Source organism: Chrysemys picta, unplaced genomic scaffold, assembly GCF_011386835.1.
Source record: "Chrysemys picta bellii isolate R12L10 unplaced genomic scaffold, ASM1138683v2 scaf301, whole genome shotgun sequence".
Lineage (NCBI taxonomy): Eukaryota > Metazoa > Chordata > Testudines > Emydidae > Chrysemys > Chrysemys picta.
The window spans coordinates 57,501-62,500 of record NW_027053008.1 but is presented as its reverse complement, the minus strand read 5'-3'; the positions used below and the strand labels follow the sequence as shown (position 1 = coordinate 62,500).

The 5,000-nt window shown below is 70.6% G+C and overlaps 1 non-coding gene across 1 annotated transcript; it reads right to left on the bottom strand.

Moving 5' to 3' along the window:
• Window positions 1-1,755: 1,755 nt before the first annotated feature.
• LOC135978544 (5S ribosomal RNA) lies at window positions 1,756-1,874 on the bottom strand. The gene has a single exon (XR_010595948.1). It is a non-coding gene; the product is annotated as a 5S ribosomal RNA (ribosomal RNA).
• Window positions 1,875-5,000: the final 3,126 nt, after the last annotated feature.

Here is a 5,000-nt window from a genome sequence, read left to right as displayed (position 1 = left end):
CAGGCTTAATAGTGGTTCCAGGGGAGGCTTAATAGTCTTCCCCCGGGCAGTCCGGGAGAGGCTTAATCGTCATCCCCCGACAGTGTGTGTGTGTGTGTGTGGGGGGGAGGCTTAGCAGTCTTCCCCCAGGCTGGGTGGGGGCCTGGCGGGAGGCGTCGCAGTCTTCCCCCGGGCGGTCCGGTGGGGGAGGCTTAGCAGTCGTCCCCAGGGCGGTCCGGGGGTGGGGTGGGGTGGGGGGCCTCACAGTCGTCCCTCGGAGAGCCGGGTCGGCGGCAGTGGTGGGTTTACGTCCAGCCTCCGGAGGGTGCGCGTCCTCGGAGGCGATGCAGGCGCCGCAGAGAGGCAGCCTCCGAGGCAGGGAGCGGAGCACCGAGGCTGGGGAGAGGGGAGCAGGAGCCGGGGGCTGGGGGTGGGGGTGGGGGGCGTTCAGGACAACCGGTCAAGCCCCGGGAAGCAGCTGTCAAATGTTCCAAGTCCCCACTCGGCCACCAGGTCCACCCCAGTCTAGCAATGGGGTTGACCTGGCTGACGGCCGGTTAGTATCAAGGTAAACTCACCGTCGTCCACAGGAGGGCAGCTCTCAGGCCGGCCGGCTGCGGCTGACTCTGGGGCGGCGCCCGGTCCCGGCAGCGAGGGGCGGGGGGCGCGGAGCGAGACGGGGCTAACCGGGGGGGGGGGGGCGCCTCCTGCGACTTTGGGGGCCGCGGGTCGTCAGTGGCGTGCAGGCCGGGCCTCTCCCGGGGGATTCGGGGGGGCGGTCCTGCGGGCCGGGCGCAGGGGGCTCGGGCGAGCCCGGGCCGGTCCGCCCCGGGGCCGGGGTCTCCGCCTGCGGCTCAGGGGGGCGCGGGTCGTCGGGGGAGGAAGCCCGGGGGAGCTGCACACCGGCCCGCCAGGCCAGGCCTGGCCTGGATGGCCGCGGGGGGATTCGGGGCGGTCCCGCGGGCCGGGGGCCGGGCGCAGGGGAGGCGGGGGGTCCGAGCGAGTCCGTCCCGGGCCCGGGGCCTCCCCCTGCGGCTTTGGGGTCCGTGGGTCCCCGCTGGCGGAAGCCACTGGGAGCTGGACACCCGCCGTCCGTCCCGCCTGGCCAGGCCTGGCCTGGGTGGCCGCGGGGGGATTCGGGGCGGTCCCGCGGGCCGGCGGCCGGGCGCAGGGGAGGCGGGGGGTCCGAGCGAGTCGGTCCCGGGCCTGGGGTCTCCCCCTGCGGCTTTGGGGTCCGTGGGTCCCCGCTGGAGGAAGCCGCTGGGCGCTGGACACCCGCCGTCCGTCCCGCCTGGCCAGGCCTGGCCTGGGTGGCCGCGGGGGGATTCGGGGCGGTCCCGCGGGCCGGCGGCCGGGCGCAGGGGGTCCGAGCGAGTCCGTCCCAGGCCCGGGGCCTCCCCCTGCGGCTTTGGGGTCCGTGGGTCCCCGCTGGAGGAAGCCGCTGGGCGCTGGACACCCGCCGTCCGTCCCGCCTGGCCAGGCCTGGCCTGGGTGGCCGCGGGGGGGGATTCGGGGCGGACCTGCGGGCCGGCGGCCGGGAGGGTCCGGGCCAGTCCGCCCCATGCCCGGCGTCTCCCCCAGCGGCTTCGGTGGCCCCGGGGGGGGTCCTCCGCGGAGGAAGCCGGGTGGGTGGGGAGCCGGACCCCAGGCGCCCAGACCCGTGACCTGCGGCCGCGACCTCCGACTCGGCAGGAGCGACGAGGGGCTTTCCGGCCCGTCCCCCCCTCTCCTTCCCCCCCAGAAAAGGAGAGAGAGCTGACTCGGACCGGGAAAAGCTGCCTACGGCACCTGGGATTCCCAGGCGGTCACCCATCCAAGTACTAGCCAGGCCCGGGACGGTTTACCTTCCGAGATCGGACGGGATCGGGGGCGTTCGGTCCGGTATGGCCGTAGGCACCCGGCCCCGCGCCTCCTCGCCCGCTTTCCCCTGCCGACGCCCGGGCCTGCCGCACGGTGAGCCCCGGTCGGACTGCCCCCCCCCCTGCGGCAGGGCCCCCGTCTCTCGCGGGCCCGGTCCTTTTTTCCTTTTCGAGCTCCGGGGCCCGGGCTGGCCGCCAGAGCCCCTCCGCCCGCCCTCCCCGGCGTCGGGGAAAATACTGTCCCGGACTTCCAGTGCGCCCGATCCTGTCAGCCGGGGGGTGGGGAGGGGCAGTCCCTCGCTGCGGCCGGGGAGGGTGAGCCCAGGGCGGCTTGCCTGCCGTGCGAGGCCCCTCTCGGCCACCAGGTCAACCCCGAGTCGAAAGGGCTGAAAAATTTTCAGAGTCCCCTCCCGGGCACCAGGTCAACCCGTGGAATCGGACGGGTTCACCTGCTGGCCGGTTCGCTTCCCGGCCACCAGGTCAACCCCTAGGTTGCCGACCGGCCTACCCAGTGGCCGGTTTGCTTTCCGGCCACCAGGTCAACCCCTAGGGGTTTTAACGGGGGCACGCCCGGTGGCCTCTTTCCCGTCCGGTCACCAGGTCAACCCGGATCTCCCTCCTTCCCTGGGCGTCCCCTCCTCGGAGGCGTCAGGTTCCATTTCCCCCCCCCCCCAGACTTCCAGGGGCCCGATCCAGTCGGCCGGGAGGCAGTCCCTCGCTGCGGCCGGGGAGGGTGAGCCCAGGGCGGCCTGGTCCATGTCTCTAGTGGGCCCGATCCTTTTTTTTTTTTTCGAGCTCCGGGGCCAGGCCCGCCCGGGCAGCCCTCCTCGGAGGCGTGGGGCGATTCCCCCCCCCCCCAGACTTCCAGGGGCCCGATCCTGTCGGCCGGGAGGCAGTCCCTCGCTGCGGCCGGGGAGGGTCAGCCCAGGGCGGCTTGCCTGCCGTGCGAGTCCCCTCTCGGCCACCAGGTCAACCGCGAGTCGAAAGGGCTGAAAAATTTTCAGAGTCCCCTCCCGGGCACCAGGTCAACCCGTGGAATCGAACGGGTTCACCTGCTGGCCGGTTCGCTTCCCGGCCACCAGGTCAACCCGTGGAATCGGACGGGTTCACCGGCTGGCCGGTTCGCTTTCCGGCCACCAGGTCAACCCCTAGGTTTTAAGGGGGGGACGCCCGGTGGCCTCTTTCCCGTCCGGTCACCAGGTCAACCCGGATCTCCCTCCTTCCCTGGGCGCCCCCTCCTCGGAGGCGTCAGGTTCCATTCTTTTTTCCAGACTTCCAGGGGCCCGATCCAGTCGGCCGGGTGGCAGTCCCTCGCTGCGGCCGGGGAGGGTGAGCCCAGGGCGGCTTGCCTGCCGTGCGAGTCCCCTCTCGGCCACCAGGTCAACCCCGAGTCGAAAGGGCTGAAAAATTTTCAGAGTCCCCTCCCGGGCACCAGGTCAACCCGTGGAATCGAACGGGTTCACCTGCTGGCCGGTTCGCTTCCCGGCCACCAGGTCAACCCGTGGAATCGGACGGGTTCACCGGCTGGCCGGTTCGCTTTCCGGCCACCAGGTCAACCCCTAGGTTTTAAGGGGGGGGGGACGCCCGGTGGCCTCTTTCCCGTCCGGTCAGCAGGTCAACCCGGATCTCCCTCCTTCCCTGGGTGCCCCCTCCTCGGAGGCGTCAGGTTCCATTCTTTTTTCCAGACTTCCAGGGGCCCGATCCAGTCGGCCGGGTGGCAGTCCCTCGCTGCGGCCGGGGAGGGTGAGCCCAGGGCGGCTTGCCTGCCGTGCGAGTCCCCTCTCGGCCACCAGGTCAACCCCGAGTCGAAAGGGCTGAAAAATTTTCAGAGTCCCCTCCCGGGCACCAGGTCAACCCGTGGAATCGAACGGGTTCACCTGCTGGCCGGTTCGCTTCCCGGGCACCAGGTCAACCCGTGGAATCGAACGGGTTCACCTGCTGGCCGGTTCGCTTCCCGGGCACCAGGTCAACCCGTGGAATCGAACGGGTTCACCTGCTGGCCGGTTCGCTTCCCGGGCACCAGGTCAACCCGTGGAATCGAACGGGTTCACCTGCTGGCCGGTTCGCTTTCCGGCCACCAGGTCAACCCCTAGGTTTTAAGGGGGGGGGGACGCCCGGTGGCCTCTTTCCCGTCCGGTCAGCAGGTCAACCCGGATCTCCCTCCTTCCCTGGGCGCCCCCTCCTCGGAGGCGTCAGGTTCCATTCTTTTTTCCAGACTTCCAGGGGCCCGATCCAGTCGACCGGGAGGCAGTCCCTCGCTGCGGCCGGGGAGGGTGAGCCCAGGGCGGCTTGCCTGCCGTGCGAGTCCCCTCTCGGCCACCAGGTCAACCCCGAGTCGAAAGGGCTGAAAAATTTTCAGAGTCCCCTCCCGGGCACCAGGTCAACCCGTGGAATCGAACGGGTTCACCTGCTGGCCGGTTCGCTTCCCGGGCACCAGGTCAACCCGTGGAATCGAACGGGTTCACCTGCTGGCCGGTTCGCTTCCCGGGCACCAGGTCAACCCGTGGAATCGAACGGGTTCACCTGCTGGCCGGTTCGCTTTCCGGCCACCAGGTCAACCCCTAGGTTTTAAGGGGGGGGACGCCCGGTGGCCTCTTTCCCGTCCGGTCAGCAGGTCAACCCGGATCTCCCTCCTTCCCTGGGCGCCCCCTCCTCGGAGGCGTCAGGTTCCATTCTTTTTTCCAGACTTCCAGGGGCCCGATCCAGTCGGCCGGGTGGCAGTCCCTCGCTGCGGCCGGGGAGGGTGAGCCCAGGGCGGCTTGCCTGCCGTGCGAGTCCCCTCTCGGCCACCAGGTCAACCCCGAGTCGAAAGGGCTGAAAAATTTTCAGAGTCCCCTCCCGGGCACCAGGTCAACCCGTGGAATCGAACGGGTTCACCTGCTGGCCGGTTCGCTTCCCGGGCACCAGGTCAACCCGTGGAATCGAACGGGTTCACCTGCTGGCCGGTTCGCTTCCCGGGCACCAGGTCAACCCGTGGAATCGAACGGGTTCACCTGCTGGCCGGTTCGCTTCCCGGGCACCAGGTCAACCCGTGGAATCGAAAGGGTTCACCTGCTGGCCGGTTCGCTTTCCGGCCACCAGGTCAACCCCTAGGTTTTAAGGGGGGGGACGCCCGGTGGCCTCTTTCCCGTCCGGTCAGCAGGTCAACCCGGATCTCCCTCC